Source organism: Zonotrichia leucophrys, chromosome 3 (genome assembly GCF_028769735.1).
Source record: "Zonotrichia leucophrys gambelii isolate GWCS_2022_RI chromosome 3, RI_Zleu_2.0, whole genome shotgun sequence".
NCBI lineage: Eukaryota > Metazoa > Chordata > Aves > Passeriformes > Passerellidae > Zonotrichia > Zonotrichia leucophrys.
Genome location: NC_088172.1, coordinates 101,401,026 through 101,419,171, shown reverse-complemented (window position 1 = coordinate 101,419,171; position 18,146 = coordinate 101,401,026).

The window sequence follows — 18,146 nt, the reverse complement described above, 5'->3', positions numbered from 1 at the left end:
GAAAAAATAGGGAAAGGATAAATAGAAAATAAACGAAGGAAAAAATGGAGGGAAATCAAAATGAAAAGAAAACGAAGGAGGAAAAAAAATAAGAAGGGAAGAGAGGTAGATGATGAAGGAAAGTTAAGCTGGGAGAAATGAAAAAAAAGACAAAAGGAAGAGAAAATAAAAGCAAAAATAAAATAGTTTTTAAAATTAGGATAGAGAAAAGCAACTAAGGAAAAATAAGGGAAAACAGAAAATTATTGAATGGAAAGGGAAAGGAAAGGGGCGGCTGCTCAGGTGAGATGCGGCAGGAAAATCCCAATTAATTTGCTCCCTGTCCAGCTCCCTGCGGAGCTCCAGGAGCAGCACCCGACCCCCAAATCTGCTCCCCCCTGGCCATTCCCTGCCCTGCCCTGCCCACGATGGTTTCCATCTGCTCCAGCTCCTCTTTCCCTTCTCCAGCCCCTCTTTCCCCGCTTGAACACCATCCGGAGCGAAAAAAATATTTTAAACCCCTAATTTTCCCTGTTTTTGCCAAAGCTGCTGGAATTTTGTGGGTATTTTTATGCCGGGCTGAGCCTCGGGTGACAGGCGCGATTTTACGTCATTAATTTTGCTGAATAAAAATCCAGAGGAGCAGGGAGCTCTGGAAACTTTTCCCTTTTTTTTTTTTTTTTCAATTTTTTTTTTTTTCATTTTAAATAGATTTATCAGGAATACTGGATGGAAATATCAAGGATATTGGAAAGGAATGTCAAGGATGTTTTTCTGCTGCAGAAGCTGGAGATGAGAATAGTTAAAGGTAGGGGGTCCTGGATGTTTCACCAGTATTTATTCCCTACTATTTGTTACAAAATAATATAATTAATATTACACTGTAATATAATAAAGCTGTTAAATTATTATTCAATAACAATGATATATTCTATTATTGTGTTGTTATCTGATACTGCAATCCTGTGCTCCATTATTTTATTATTATTAATTCATTGCTGATTCAGGAACGCTGGGGCTCTTGCAGGAGTTTATGGAGCTCCTTTTCCATCCGGATCAAACCAAACTGGAAAATCCTGTGGGATCAGACACTCTGAAAACTCCCAGTAAGTGCTGGGTGCCTCAGCCTGTGCTTCGTGTGTCAGAGACATGACAGAATTCCAACAGGATTTTTTTCTCCAGCCTTTTGCCCAAATGAAGGGAGTTGGAGGATCCTAAAAAATTTTCCTGGTCTCTGAGGAAGAACATTTGAGAGCTCAGCAAAACAAAATCCTTCTCCAGATCTTCCCTCTGAGCATCTCTGCCCGGTCTGTCAAGGCCACAGCTCCGATAATTAACAATAATATTTGTCAAAAGCGATTTTCTCCCGTAAAATCCTTCCCTGCCAGAAGCTCCTCAAACCCACCAAACCCCCCGGGAGTTTTTCCATTTGAATTTTTTTTTCGTCCCTAAAAAATCCCTTTGCGCTCTCTGATGAGAGATTCTCAAAGTGAAAACCAGAGCGGGATCCCGGAGACTTTAAATAAAAAATTCCTGATGGGAAAGGTTGCTGGTCCGAGGGCAGCACGGAGCGTTGAAAATCCTCAATAAATCGCATGGATCCATCCTGCTTTTCTCTTTATATGGATTTTCTCCTCTTTTTTTGCCCTGGAACAATTTCAATGGCTTTTTTTTTTGTGGAATCTCATTCCATGCCCTGAGTGCAGGGCGGGGATGTGCGGCTCCAGCCGCATCCCACAGCTCTGGACGTGCCAGGGATCCCCTTTCCTTCCCAGGGCTCGATATTTAAAAACCCTGAGTTTTTGGGGGAAAATCCCGGTTATCGGCGGAGCCTGGGGCTGGGAGGAGCGGGGGGATTGAGGGTCGGTCCCTGCGAATCCCGCTCGCCACATCTGGGAGCGGCGTGCGAGGAGCAGCCTCGGGAAGGGACCGGGAGAGCCGGGAATGTGGCGAAAGGACAGAGCCGGGCTCCTTCCTCTCCCTGCCGACATTCCCGAGAAAACCGGCACCTCTGTGCTGGGAATTCCTCCGGGAGTGCTGGGAACCCGCGGGGCCTCTGGAGGTGCCGTGAGACACCAACAGCTCCTTCCCACAGGGAGCCCCCCTGGAATCTTGGAATTGTGAAATCCTTGAGGCTGGAGAAGCCCCCCAAAACCATGGAGCCAGGTGTCCCCCTCTCTCTTTGGGGAATGAATATTCCCTGGATTCTCCAGCGCTCTGAAAGAGAAACAAAACTCCCTCCCAATGTTTTCCTTCGGACTGAGCTCCCGAAGTAAAGGGAGCTGAGCAAGCCCTGGCTGGGTGTAAATCCAGGCGGGATCAGCTCCCGGCTCTGCAAACAAACCCCACAAACACGTGGGGGCCGAGGGGCTGCTAAAGCCATTCCCGGTGTTTTCCTAGCGGGATGGATCCCCCCTCCCGGCCACCGCCGGGCCGCGGGCTTGGCAGGGAGCGGGATGTGGAGCTGTGCTGCTGGAAAAACACATCGGGGAGGCTGGAATAGCACCGGGGGCTCGCTGGGGTGGGCACGGGGAGAGCAGGGAATCTGCTCCTCCACGGAAAGAGCTGGGAGCAGATTCGATAGGATTTGATAATGTTAAAGTCAGGTTTTAGGGAATGGATGCATCCAGCGGCGTTTGGGGCATGGATGGATCCAGCAGCGTTTAATGCAGGGCTTTCTCGTCCTGAGAAGGTCTCGTAGGAAAGAGGGTGGGGTGTACACAAGGGTGGGCTGAAAAGTGGGATAAGTAATCCATGGATTTCCCCAGGGATGGCTCTGAACCTGCCGGGCTGCTCAGCCTGAAAAGGAGGAAGAAAAAACCTGAATTCCCCGTTGGTTTTCCTCAAGGTGAATTGGCTTTGATGGTGGAGGCGGATTTTAAACAACATTTTATAGGGCTGGATATTAATTCAATAGTGCTGAATATTAAATTATTGAATATATAAACACTGAATTCAATAATCCTGGATTTTCCAATGTCCCCTTTGCAGTTCTTCCCTCTGGTGCCACACTCCAGAGCCCCTGGCTGTGCCCAGGGTGCCATTCTGCCCATCCAGAGCTCCCTGGTGCGGCTCCAGAGGATTTCCCGAGGGTTCTGGAGCCATTTGGAGGCGGGTAAACTCTTTTCAGGGCTCATTTCCCAGCAGAAACTTGTCCCAGTGTGAAGATGCAGGGCCAGAGCGAGGTGAGCAGCACAGAACATTGCAAACACCATAAAGGCCCCGAAGAATCACAGCAAAACCCTGTTTATTTCTCCCTGTGTGGGAATGGGGGATATAAAATGGGATTTAAAGCTGTGAAGAGCTGCCTTGTCCGCTCCAGCCAGTTCCTGAATCCCAAAAGTCCCTCTGCTTCCCATTCCTGCCTGACAGCTCCTCCTTGCACATGGCCTTTAAAATTAAATATGGGAGGGGGTAAAAAAGAACTTTTCCTCACTGCTCTGCCTCCCTGAATCTGCAGGAGACCATCCAAATAAACCAGAAAATAATTATTTACAGCCTTATAAATTGTTGTCACCAATTTCTCCAGGAGTAAAAACACCTTTTTGGAGCAAAATGGGGTTTTTCAATGTTTTTTGTTTTTTGCAGGTGTGTGGGGCTGAGTAGATACATTTTGAGCTGGGGAAGATTCGGGGGTTCAGACTTGTTTGGTAAGAGAAATAGGTAAGAAAAAGTGGCTGGAAAAGTTTAATTTTATTTGAGAAAATCTCAAATTTTGGTTCAAATGAGGTTTTTGGTAAGGTAAATTGTGCTGCTCTCCTGGAAGAGCAGTGGTGGGATGGAGCCTTGGAATGGGAATATCTGGGATGGGGAGCATGGACTGGGAATTCAGTGGAATTCCCCCCCTAAATCCAACACTGGGAAAGCACCCTGGATGTTGGAGTTATTGTGCATTACCGGAAGCACTCCGTGCCAGAATTCTAAGGCAGTAATTGGGATAAAATGGGAATAAAATTTCACATCTTGTCGTGGCAAGGGGGAAATGGGAGCTCCCTTTGGAAAGGCTGCGCACAAACAATGCTCCTGCCACTCATCCCGTGGCACCGCCAGCTCTCCGGGCACTGGTTTCCATTTATTCCCCGGGATTCTGGGAGATGTCAGCAGGATTTAACACACATGATGTGGGCAGATGAATGAGCTGGATCCTTTTCTGGGAACGAGAGCTCCTGGGGCTCTGTGTGGTTCTGCAGCTCCAGAGATGGGGGGATTTATTTCGGGAGATCTGGACTCCATTTCAGGCCGGGAAAATCCTGCTGAAGCCAAGGGGGAGCTTCCCACTCCCGTCAGCAGGTCCCAGGAATGCACTTAAAACTCAGGCTTGGCTTTAAAGCCAGGCTTAAGTCTTACTTCTGCTGGAAAGTGAGGGATTTAAAAGAGCATTTCTGGGCTTACCTGGCTCTGGGTTTGTAAAAGAATCCTGCAGGATGCTGGAAGTTTTATGGATCCGGGTTGGTACCTCTGTGTTGTCTGTGAGCGCTGATATCCCAGAATTATCAGGATGAACACCAAGGATATGCCCAGCCAGCAGTTTTGAAGAGCCTGCCCCATCCCTCCCCTCTCAGCTGTGGTTTCCCCATGGGAGGTGAGGGATTTCCAGCTCAAATTCCTGCTCATGCCCCTCTCCACCTTCACTCCATCCAGGCATCAATTCCTGCTCCAAATCCTTCCTCCAAAGCAGCCCAGGAAGTGAAGAAATTCCCCCAGGACATGGCCTGGATCGGGTCATTGTCCCCCAAAGCACACTTGGGAGTGGCCCAGCGCTGGGGCCACAGGAGCCTGATGGTTCCAGATCCTTCCATGGGGAGCAGGATCCAAGGAAAGGGAGCATCCGCTCCAGGGAACAATGCTGGGAGCTCAAAACACAGCTCAGGCAGGGAGACAAAGGGACTCCCTGGGATGGAGGGAATTCCACAGGACACCCTCTGCCATGAGCTTCTTTTCCCTCTCCTCACCTGCTCCAAAATCCAGCAGGGATTCACTTCCTCAGGATGGAATTCCTGTTTGAAACCAAGAGATAACGGCCTACGGAAGGGAACCATCCCCATCCATCCCGAGCCCGGCTCTGGCATTCCCCATTGGAAATAATTTATATCCTCTGGTCTGCCGGGCTTGTCCCACCAGCCCTAATGACTGGTTCTGTTTAATTTTCAGCTGCTTAATTGCAGCCGAACACTTCAACACCACTAAATTAAAACAAGCTCCCAGCGTTTCCTTGCCTGGGCTCCTGGCCCCGCTCCAAGGGGCGCTTAAAGCAACCTCACATGGTTTGTTCCTGCCACACAGGCTGCTCCCTTCCCGAAAAAACCCTCTGTGTGCCTAAACCCAACCAAGCGGGAGCATGGAAAACAACTTCCAGGCGGGACACGGCCGGGATGAGGCTGCGTTCCCTCCCCATGAGGGTACCCGGCCATTCCCGCGGCTTGGAAAAGGGTTTGGGGGCCAGGAGCATCCTACAGGGAGCAGAGCCCAGCCTGGAGATGCTGCCCTGATGGAGAAGCTGCTGTTGGTGAGGTTTTTGCCAAGCAATTCTGAGTCTTGGAGCAAATTTCCCAGTGTGGAAGCACTGTGGGTATCAGGTACCCATTAAAAAGGAGCCAGAGGAAATGGAGCTCCTCCAGCAGTTCATATTCCAGGGTAATAATGGATGTTTAGGGTTGGGATGTGCCCTTTCCAGCACCATTCAGGTTGGGATTGTTTGCTTTGGGGATGGATGTTCTTGTGGGGGGGCTGGGAATCCATCAGCAGCGCCAGGGCTGGGACACGGAGCCGGGAGAGGGAAGGACAAACAGGATCAGGATCTGCAGAGAGCGGGGAGAAACGAGCTGAGGGCAAAGCTGGCCCCTCTCCAGCCACAGAAGCCTCGTGGCTACAGCTCCTTCCATGGGGACCCCATCCCATCCCATCCCATCCCATCCCGTCCCATCCCAATCCCGCCAGGATAGAGAGAAAAAACCCCTGAGGGAGGGAGGGAGAGCAACCCTCTTTAATTGGGGGGTAAAAATAACCCAAACCTGCAGGAGCAGCCCATGGAAAACTCCTATAAAGTTGAAAGGCCCTGGAAGCCGGGCAGGCTCCTCGTGCCCATAAATAATTTCCTCGTGGATCAGCGGAAACAATGCAATTAGGGGCCGGCTGCTGCAGCACGGTGGGACTGCAGCCAGGCGGGCCCTGGGAATGCTCAGACATCGTGCACAACTCCTCCCTGCTGCCTGGAGGCTTTAGGGCTTTCACAGGGTTTTTCTTGGGTTTTCTGTGGTTAAAATGACCCCCAAGGTATCAAAATTCTCTTTTTTCCCAGCCCTGCTACTGAAGAAGAAGTCGAGATTCGTCGGTTCTGCTTTTCGGGGTTGTTTAATTTTCGTTATCTATAACTATCTATTTCCTTATCTATGACTATCTATTTCCTTATGTATGACTATCTATTTCCTTATCTATAACTCTCTATTTCCTTATCTATTCCTATCAATTCTCTCTCTGACCCACTGAGGTCTGACCAGCAGGTCGGCTCATGGCACACTGACCACCCTTGGGGTGGTTTTGGCTTTTTATACTAATAACTACACGTGCTTTATTTACAATAATTTTCCAACACCTATCACCTATGTTAGACAGTCTGTCTCTACTCTAAACCAACCCAAAGGTGTCACCATCTCAGCAGAAGATGAGGGCAAGAAGAAGAAGAAGAAGAAGAAGAGGACATGCCCAGATTCCTCCATCTTGCCTCTTGGACCCCCATTCTAAAAACCCCAAAATTCTACATTTTCACCCTGTGACGAATTAACTATCATTCTACTCAGACCCTTGTGGCTTGTAAATCCTCACACAAAGTTGGGAATTGTTTCCATGGGATAAAATCGAAGGCACAGGTGGTTTTGACTCCCTGCCAAGGTCTCTGAGCCCCTTGCCAGAGTCTTGAGTCACCCAGAGGAATTCCTGGGTCCCGACAGGTTTTTGCCTTCTTTAGACAAGACAAGGGGACAAGGGCAAGGCCTGGCTGCTGCAGGGACCAAGCAGGATGGCTGGGATAAGAGGGATAGGATGGATTGGGAAATGGGAGTGATGTGCCCAGTAAGGAGCTGTGGGATGAAGGGATGGTCCTCCATGGGGCTGTGTCCATCCTCCTCAAAAAAACAAAAAACAAAAACAAAAACAAAAACAAAAAACCACCAAAAAAAAAAAATTAAAGGAGGCCTTGCATGGACACCTGGAGGAAGGAGGAGCCCGGACAAAGCCTGAAAGCCGCGTTTGTGGCGGGTTACCTGATCCCGGTGCGGGCTGAGGTGAGAACAGCGGCTGCCTGATCCTTATCTCGGCAGCACACACAATGCCCCGCGTCTGTCCCTGTGCCAGCACGGAGAGAAAACACCTCCAGTGCATTTCCTTCTGCTGGGCAGCAGCGAGGAGAGGAGGCCCAGAGCCAGTGACCCGCACGGGATCTGCTCTCCTGCAGGAAATTCCTTGCCCTGGGATTAGCAAAGCCGCCAATAGACCTGAGCAGGACTGATTTTCCTCAAAAAGCTCAGTGATTCAAATCCTCTTGGATTTCTTCTTGGCTCTTGCATTTTTCCAAGGGAGTGAGAATGACAGGGGATATCCATCCATCCATCCATCCATCCATCCATCCATCCATCCATCCATCCATCCATCCATCCATCCCTCCACCCTTTGGACCCCCATGGCTCCATGCCCACCCTCTTCACCATCCACTGGCCAATCTCAACCCCCAAAATCTTCATTTCTTCCCAGTGGCACACAGAACTGGGGGTGATCCCAGGCTGTGTCCCTATCCCAAGGAGGGGGCTTCCTTAGGGAACCACTGGCGCATGGAAAAAGGCTCCACAGCTGCTTATTCCTCTGTACAGAGGGATTATTTCTGGAGAGGGTTCAGGCAGGATCCTGGCTGCAAAAGAGTGGTGATGAGCCCAAGAAGGGTGAGCAAATATCCCAGGATAATTTGGAATATGGGGGAGGAAAAGAAGCCGGAGGGAACACAAGGAAACTCCCTTTCCACGAGCCCGTTATACTTCCACACTAAGCTGCAATTCCCTATCCCTAATTTAGGATATTTGAACCCCAAACTCCATCTAGCAGAGCCTCCAGGGCAGTTTTCCAGCATGGATCTGCTCCCTGAGGGCTCTGGTTCTGCTCCATGCCAGGTGGATGCCGGCAAAGCCCAGGAGATGGAGCCACCACATCCCAGCCTCTGGCTCCGGCAGGAAAACCCTGGCAAGCCAGGGCCTGCCCAGCAGGAAAAGGCCCCTGAAGGGGATATCTTTCACCTCTTGGTGACTTCTTCCACAAATATCCCGTCCTTCAACACCTTTCTGTTGACAGAGTCTTTGTCAATAGCGCCTGAACTTCAAGCTCGATCCCAATCTCCGCTCCAGGGGGAGAACCGGTTGTGCCAGAAGTGCCAGCCAGAGGTGTCTGGGGGGGAACACGGCCTTTTCCATGGAAAAATTCCTCCTCAATTCCCTGTGTGGAAGGGAATCTCACAAATCCCTGGCTATGGGACACCCAAGGTGCTCGGAAGGGACAGGAGAGGTGGAGCTGCTCCGTGGAGGTGTTGCTGGCATAAAATACATTTAAATTCCCAAAATGCCTCTTGGATTCAGCAGCACGTGGAGAATAATCTACAAAGAGCTCCGGAATTTTTGGGGTGGGAAAGGATTTTAAAGCTCATCCCATTCCATGGACAGGGACATCTTCCAAAATCCAAGGCTGTTCCAGACCCCATCCAATTTTGCCTCAAGCATGAACAGGAAATGTCGTTTATAACTTTAAAAGCGTCCCTGAAAAAGCCTCTGGGGGAAAAGAAAATTAAATATCAATAGTTAGATTTTTACCTTAAAAGGGTTTTTTTTAAGTGTTACTGGATTTAAGGAAAAAACGGAGCAGCAGAGGTGAAGGAAGCATCTTTATCCTATCAGCCGTGAAGATCTGAAATTCAGGAATGGAGATAAAGTTCACCGGGGTTTCTCTGGAAAAATTAGAAATAGCTATGGATTGTCAGAACTACCCCCTAGCAAAGATTTAAGTTTTTAAATAAGAGGGGAAAGTAAATTTTCCTTTTAAATAGTTCTGGAGAGGCAAAGCTCAGGGCTGGGCGGGTTTTTGGGAAGAACCTTTGGATGGCTCCAGAGGGAGGCATGATGGGCCTCCATGCACAGCTCCGGAACAGGTCAGGTGTCAGAATCCTTGGCTGGGAAAACTCCTGGAGGGGGGGAAAGAGAGGAAAAAGCCGAGAAAAGGGGCAGGAATGCACTGCCAGCCTGGAGGCTCCCTCTAGCGCCGCTTCCCAGAGCTGCCAGGGGCCGGGGATCCTCGCATCCCAGCAGGAAAAGATGTGGAGGGGACAGCCAGCAGAGCTGCCCGCCCCAGCCATTCCCTGTCCCAGCCATTCCCTGCCCAGCCATTCCCTGTCCAGCCATTCCTGCCACTTCCTGCCCAGCCATTCCCTGGCTCCGCCAGCATTCCCTGTCCCAGCCTTTTCCCTGTCCCAGCCATTCCTGCCCCAGCCATTCCCTGCCCAGCCATTCCCTGTCCACCATTCGCCCAGCATTCCTTGCCCAGCCATTCCCTGCCCAGCCATTCCCTGCCCAGCCATTCCCTGCCCCAGCCATTCCCTGCCCAGCCATTCCCTGCCCAGCCATTCCCTGTCCAGCCATTCCCTGTCCCAGCCATTCCCTGCCATTCCCTGTCCCAGCCATTCCCTGCCCAGCCATTCCCTGTCCAGCCATTCCCTGTCCCAGCCATTCCCTGTCCCAGCCATTCCTTGCCCCAGCCATTCCCTGTCCCAGCCATTCCCTGCCCAGCCATTCCCTGCCCCAGCCATTCCCTGCCCAGCCATTCCCTGTCCAGCCATTCCCTGTCCCAGCCATTCCCTGCTCCCACCCTCAGGACACTTTTGGGTGCCCTTTTCCAGCTGGTGCCACCAAAACCCCGGAGCAGGGACCCCAGGGACCCTGAGCAGTCCCGGATCCCGGTGTGGCAAATCCCAGGAAGCTCTGACAGCAGCGGGAAGTGACGGCTCCCAGCCCTGGGGACATTCCCGTCTGCGTTCCCTGTCCCTGCCAGCACACACAAGTGCCACTCGTCAATATTTGCCCTGGCTGAGCTGAGACAGATCCATAGGGCAGTGTCCAAAGCCAGAGTTTGGTGTTCCTGGATCCACCTGGACACTCAGCTCCGTCCCACACACATCCCCTTCTGTCCTGTCCATGTCCCCGAGGAGGGAGAGGCACAGGGGCAGCCATGGGGACGGTCATTGTGGAGCAAGGGACAGCCAGAGCATTTTCCAGCAGCTCAGGGGCTGCCCTGAGGAGCAGCCCCATCCCATTGTGCCTTGGGGGATGTGACCCTCCCAGGTCCCAAATTCCCAAATCCCCATGAGAAGCAGCCTCATCTCTCTATTCCCTGGGGGATGTGACTCTCCCAGGTCCCAAATTCCCAAATCCCCAAATCCCCAAATCCCCATCCCATGAGGAGCAGCCCCATCCTTCTATTCCCTGGGGGATGTGACTCTCCCAGGTCCCAAATTCCCAAATCCCCATCCCATGAGGAGCAGCCCCATCCCTCTGTGCCCTGGGCACAACCCTGGGGGACATGATTCTCAACTTCCCAAATTCCCAAATCCCCAAATTCTGAAATCCCCATCCCATGAGAAGCAGCCTTATCCCTCTGTGCTCTGGGGAATGTGATTCTCCCAAATTTCCAAATTCCCAAATCCACATCCCATGAGGAGCAGCCCCATCCTGCTGTGCCCTGGGGGATGTGACTCTCCATTCCCAATTCCAAATCCCAAATCCCATGAGGAGCAGCCTCATCTCTCTATTCCTGGGGATGTGACTCTCCAGGTCCCAAATTCCCAAATTCCCAAATCCCCATCCCATGAGGAGCAGCCCCATCCTGCTGTGCCCTGGGGGATGTGACTCTCCCAGGTCCCAAATTCCCAAATCCCCATCCCATGAGGAGCAGACCCATCCTTCTATTCCCTGGGGGATGTGACTCTCCCATGTCCCAAATTCCCAAATCCCCAAATTCCCAAATCCCCATCCCATGAGGAGCAGCCCCATCCCTCAACTCTCTGGGGGATGTGACTTTCCCAGGTCCCAAATTCCCAAATCCCCATCCCATTAGGAGCAGCCCCATCCCTCTATGCCCACTCCAAGGCCTTCCCAGAGCTCCATCCCATGGAATCTGGGTCCCCACCCGGCACCATCTCCTCCCTCTCCCTCCAGGACCGCAGATGTTTCAGAGGGGAAAACAAAACGGGAGAGGGATCTGGAGCTTCCCAGAGCACGGAGGGTGGGATGTGCTGCTCCCACGGGATGGGAGCCCGGCCAGGCCGCTCCCAGCAGCGCTGCAGCATCTCCAGGCGCCGGGAGATGGCAATCTCCATCTTCCGATGGCATTCCCAGCGCCGGGAATGAGCCTGATGGGGCCCTGACACCCCCGAGCTCCCAGCAGGGAAATCCCGCTCCAGCCCTTCCAGAGGAGCGGGATTTATTCCCCGTGCTCGAATCAATACCGGGTATTTACCCTGCGCTGCCTTATCCGCCTCCATCTTCCCGAATAAACGGGGGAAAATTGGAGCGTCCCCGTTATCTGTTTGCCATCTGCCCCGGGTTTGGCGGCTGCTCTGGCTAAGCTCTGGATCAACACGGGTTTATTGGCTCCTGTCACTGCGGGCCGAGCTGAGTGAGACATCAAACCTCCCTCCTTCCCTCCTCCCTCTGCTGGGCTGCGCCATCCAGGCAGCTTTTTTTTAGGAAAGGGAGAAGAAAATGGGGATTTCGGTCAAATTTCCAGTGTTCCGTCCCTTCCATGAAGAGAAGAGCAGGGGGTGCTTCCCCTCCTGGTAAAGGAGGACACAGCTCCTTGTTTAACCCTATTTCTAGGAATAAATATGGGATTTAAAAGCAGACTGGGAATCCAAATCTTGCTTTCCGAGATTCCCATTGCTCCTCTCACCTCTGGAATATGGGTTGGGATATGTGCAGAGACAACCACAGCAGAGCAGGAGGGCACAGGGATGGGGTTGGCACCTCTGGAGTTCTCCTCACCCCTGGAGCTCATCCTCATCCCCTTCCCTGGGCAGGAAAGGTTCTGTCAAATCCCAGGGATAGACAATGATGGAGCCTCCCTGCCCAATTCCGAGCAAATTTGGGATGTTTTTTAAAAAATGGTGAAAGGGTCACCCCTGGGAGGCCTCATCCCAATGTCCCTGCCACAAACCCAGCAGGTGACAGCCACGGTTGGGTTTAATGACCTGTTCCATCCCAAAAATGGGCACCGAGGGCTGAAATCCTGGTGGATCTTGAGCATCGTGGTCCCACACATTCCAGGAGCAGGGAATTAATGAAGCAGCACGTTGGCTTTGTCCAGCTCCATTCCGGCTGCCTCTCCCAAGTTTCTGAGGGGAAAAGAACCATGGAGATTTGATTTTTCCTACATTATAAAGGGAAAAAACCCCAAGTGTTTAAATAGGAAACATCTCTGCGTGGGATCCCACATTTTACAGGTGGCATCTCCCTTACCTGGCTGTGAGGTGAAATGGGACACTCATTCCCTATAAAATGCTTGGAAACACAGCCATGGCATGTGGAAACACATCTCCTCCTTCCCATTCCTTTTTTTCCGCCTTTTTAAGGGTACAAACGCCATTCCACCGGTCCCAAAATTCACCCGAGGGAATTTTCACTCTGGGAATTTGAGCCAGGTGAATTCCAGCCTAAATAACCTGCGAATGTGCGAATGCAGGGCCAGCTCCCTCCTCGCCACTGAGATGTCCTGGCTGGGTTTTTCTATTACTGCTATCAGGAGGATCTCGGCAGACAGATGCATTTACTGTTTGCCGCCCGAAGATAATGAAAAGAAACAGTTTATAAAATCAGATTAGGGGTGGAAAAATTGCCTAATGATTATAATTCCCAACCCCGCCGCCGAATAATGATGTATTCAAGAGTTGTCAGCGCGTGATGAAAGGGGCCTCATATGAGAGATGCTCGCCTCTGAAGCATGACTGCGGATGAATTGCAGCCAGATACAATCCCGAGATAAGGGACAATGAGAGCCTCGAGAACACTTCAGAACGGGCTCCTCAGCACGGAGCCGGAGCTGCAATAAAAAGCCCGTGAATTTAAAAAAAAAATAATAAAATAAAAATAAGTTTCCGAGCGGTTTCTGATAAAAGACGAGCCAAGGTGAAGGGGGAGAAAGAGGGAGAATCCCTCAAAGCCTGGTGGGGAAAGGGAAACGCGCTCTGTAGGCCCCAGAGGATGGGTTGGAAAGGCAATGCTGTGGTTTCTCCTTGGAAAATCTCTCCTGTAAGGCAAATCGGGGTGTGGGTGGGTGTGCCCTGGCTGGAGGGAGGGATTGGCTGATCCCAAGGGCAAAGGATGGATCCACAAGGAAGGAGGGAAGCGTGGCTTGGGCATCCACCAGCTCCTTCCCAGCCTAGGAACCACCCAGCTTCACCGTGCCCCAAATCCCTGAATGCCAGTAGGGATCAAAGAGCTCCCAAGGCCTTTCCAGGAGCACCCTGGGCATGGAAACACTCCCAGAGCAGCACCAGGATGTGTCCCAGCAACGTGGAGAAGCCAGGAGCCCACATTCTCCAGCCCCAAAACCAAAGGAAGCCAAAGGATGGGGTTGGAGTCACCCTTCCCTTGGGAGCAGCAGGCCGTGATCCCACCAGGAAGAAGGGAAAAGATGGATTTTCCCCATTCTCCATGGTCTGAAATGCAGATGTCTGCAGTGAAAGCAGCCGTGGCACTGGGAATGGCGATGATTTATGGGAAGCTGCACCAGCATTCATTATTCATGTGGAAAGCGAGGGAAAGGCTCTGATAGGGATCGGGAAGAGCTTCAAATCCATGGGGGAGATAAACTGGAATGGATGGCGTCACTGGGAGCGGGGATGGAGCTCTGGGGAACATCTCGGTGTCACCCAGGACAGCTGCACTGCCAGGACAAGGTGGGCACTGATTCCACAGCTGCATCCCAAAATCCCAGCAGGAATCACGGCTACAGATTGATGCCAAGGCTCTGTTTGCTGTGGGTGCCCACAAGCTTTGCTTAGAGCACATTTCCCTCTAAAATCTGCAGATTTTTAGCTCAAAATTCCACCAGTGATCCCAAACTCCTGGATTATCCCACTGGCATCCAGGACAATCCCGCGGCAGTGTCATGATCCCAGATCCCAAAAGTTGGGAAAAGGCAGGAAGTGGATTTTCAGGACAATCTCATGGCAGTGTCACAATCCCAGAATGATCCCAGATCCCAAAAGACAGGAAAAGGCAGGAAGTGGATTTTGGGGATAATCCCATCCCAGTGTCGTGATCCCAGAATGACCCCAAATCCCAAAAGGCAGGAAAAGGCAGGAAAATGTGGGAACAGACAGGAAAAGGTGGGAAAAAGCAGGAAGTGGATTTTGGGGACAATCCTATGGCAGCGTCATGATCCCAGGATCACCCCAGATCCCAAAAGGCAGGAAAAGGCAGGAAAAGGTGAGAAAAGGTGGGAAAAGGCAGGAAAAGGTGGAAAAAGGCAGGAAGTGGATTTTGGGGACAACCCCATGGCAGTGTCATGATCCCAGAATGACCCCAGATCTCAAAAGGCAGGAAAATGTGGGGAAAAGGTGGGAACAGGCAGAAAAAGGTGGGAAAAAGCAGGAAGTGGATTTTGGGGACAATCCCATGGCAGTGTCATGATCCCAGATCCCAAAAGGTGGGAAAAGGCCGTAAGCGGATGTTGGGGCTCGTGAACATCAAAGGCTTTCCTGTTTCTGATTCCCTTGGATAAAAGCAGTTGTTTGTGGGATCAAACCCAGGCCTGCAACACCCAAAACTGGGCTGGCATCCCGAAAAAGCCAAATCCCACAGGAAGCAGAGCCAGCAGCACGTCCCAATCCAGCACATTTTCCCCCCTCTCCCTTCCCAGTGCCGCCCTTGCTCAATTTTGGTTTGCCTGATTGGGTGTTTGTATTTATTCCTCTGGCATTATTTCTAATTTTAGCTTCCCAGACTGCAGGGAAAAAATAAAAACAAAAACCCTTTAAGTTTCCTGTGGGCTCTCCAATTCTCGCAGCTCATTCCCAGGGAATGCCGCAGGGCAGAGCCCAGGAGCCCCAGCATCTCTCACCCCAGCACCCTGCTGGGCTTCCAGGGGCAGCGCGGCCCTGCTCCATCTGGCAGCCAGGCCTGGAATTCGGGAGGAAGGAATCTTTGCCTCGTTTGCCCTTTTTCCAGCAGGATCCGTCTCTCTGTCACCTCGTTACAGCTCCTGCTACCGAATCCCAGCTGGGCTGGAGGCAGAGCACACAGGGAACAGGAGATCCCACAACTCTTTCATCCCAAATTTTCTGCCCTTTCAGCCTTTCTCCATAGGTCCAGCCAAAGGCTCCTGATCCAGAGGCGCCCTGGATATGGACACCTCCAATCCCCAGCACTGGGCACAGATTTCAGCTTCCCAACCCTACCACATCCCCTGGCAGCCCTGAATTCCCTGGAAAAGGAGCTTCCCCAGCTCCAAACCAGCTTCCCTGGGAGAGGTTCAGTCCCTTTCTCCACTGGAATATTTTCATATATTTTCATATAATATAAAACAAATATATAATATAATATAATATAATATAATATAATATAATATAATATAATATAATATAATATAATATAATATAATATATAATATATAATATAACATATAATATATGATATATAGAAATAATAATATAATATATAAATAATATATGATATAAAATATTTTCATATTTTCCCATCCATGCCATATTTTTAAGCCCTTTCTCTCTCTCCTTTCCTGTTTTTTTTTTTGGTGGTTTTTTTTTGTTGTTGTTGTTGGTGGTGGTGGTGGTTTTGATTTTTTTTGTTTTGTTTTTGGTTTTGGGTTTGGTTTTTTTTTATTTTGGTTTTTTTGTGGTTTTATTTTTGTTTTGTTTTGGTTTGGCTTTTTGGGGGTGGTTTTTTGTTGTTGCTTTTTCTTTTTTTATTTTGGGGTTTTTTGGGGGTTTTTTTTGTTGTTGTTTTTTTGGGGTTTTTTTTTGTTTTTTCTCTACAGCGAATGTTCTCCTTTTGTCCCCGCTCTTTCTGTGGCCCTGATCCTGTGACAAAACACTGACACCCGAGCATCCGAAGTGGCCGAGCCCGGCTCCCTGGAGCAGAGCCCCCATTCATGCCCTGCGCTCACCCCGTGACTGCGGCGGCGGCACAAACTCGCAGGGCAGCAGCAAAGTTGTTTGTTGTCCCTCAAACGCCTCCATTGTCCATTGTCGGGGCTCTCTCCTGAGCCACAAGGCACAGCCAGAGCCCTCGGGGCTCCTGGCATGGTGATCCTAAAATTCTGCCCCATTTGGGAGCGCTGGGTAAGAATCTCCCTACCTTTATCCGTGAGGTTGTGCTGCAGAAATGAAGAATAAACTAATTTTTCACTCAGCAAAACCCCCTGCCCGTCTGCAGCCCCCAGCCCCATCCAGCTGCATCCCAAACGTGCAGCTTTGCCCTCCAGATGCCAAATGCCTGTGGCTGGAAAAGGCTGAGGAGAAAAAGGAGTTTTTCTGAGAGTGCCTGAATGCATTGGGCATGGTTCCTCTCCAGGGCCTCGTGCCTGCCCAAAGGGGACATAAAAGATCCTTGTACTCCCCAAATCAGCTGCCTGGTGGGAACAGGAGGGATTAAAAATATCCAAAAATATCTTGGAGCAGCCAGATCCAGGCCAGGAGGGCCTTTCTGGGAAATCACTGCATGATTTGGGATGGAGGGGAGCTTAAAGCTCATCTGGTTCCATCCCACTGCCATGGGCAGGGACACCTTCCCCTGTCCCAGATGGCTCCAGCCTGGCCTTGGACACTCCCAGGGATCCAGGGGCAGCCACAGTTTCTCTTGGCACTCTGTGCCAGGGCCTCACTAACCCAGTAAAAACAGATTTTAACACAGTAAAAATCCCTTCTGATATCTTATTTAAATTGACTGCATTTCATTTTAAACCAAGTTGAGTTTTATACTGTACAAAAAAACCCCGAATCCAGCTCACTTGGAAGCACTAAAAGTGCCCAAATCCAGCCCATTTTGAAGGATGTGGGGATCCAGGCACGAGGCTGGCAGGGGAGCGGGCCAAGGGCCATCTCCTGCCTCCACCGGGTGACACTTCCCTGGCCCGGGAGGTGACTTTGGGGACATTTCGGGGCTGTTTGGGCTGAATTCTCTTTTTGCCGTGCGCCGGGGCGATTTGCGGGCAGCGGCCACACGGTGTCAGCGCAGATCGCGACATCGCGGCCCCGTCCCCAGCCCAGCCCCATCCGGAGCCCCCGGACACGCCGAGGGGGACACGGGGCTCTCTTCCCGCTGCACCTGCGCTGGGCGACACCGCTGTCACCCGGGTGGGGTGGCAGCAGGGCTGGGCCACGTTGTCCCCTCTGTGCCGTGGATGGGGCCAACAGGTCCCAAGGCAGTGACAGATGAGCTGTGCCACATCCCCGCTGCGGTGTGGTGATCCCAGAGCTCCCCCCTTTCTTTTTCCTGCACGTTTCCTTCCATCCATTCCTCTCCTTGGCGCTCCTTGTCCCACCCATCCTCTGCTGCCACATTCCCGGAGCGTTTCCAGCCCCGGCCTCCTCTCCGTGCGCCTCTCTTTGTCATGGAATGCCAGAAGGGTTTGGGTTGGAAAGGAGCTCAAAGCTCATCTCATTCCAGCCCCCTGCCATAGGCAGGGACAATGCCACCATCCCAGGTTGCTCCAAGCCTCATCCAAGCTTTTCCTTCAATGGGATTTTTAGTGGCACGGAGAAATTCCCCAGCTCCACCCCTCTGGAAACAGGGAGTCCTGCAGGTCCCTCCTTCCCTGCACACCGGAATTCCCGAAAATCCATCGGTGCAGACATTGGCACAAGGCGAGGGGCAGCAGAGCCCCGGGCTTTGCTCTGAGGAGCAGCATACGCCGGGTGGGAATGTTCCGTGAGCTTTGGATTGGGAAAAAAAACCACCGAAATTCCTCTGCTCTGCACTGCAGCTGTTTTGGGAATCTGGTATTGACCAAAACTCTGCTTTCCTGCCCACACTTCCTCAGCCTGGGAATTGATGGCGCTTCAGGAACGAGGCCAGTCTCCCTCAGCCATTCATTCCCTGCATTATCCCTGCTCTGGGGAATTCCAG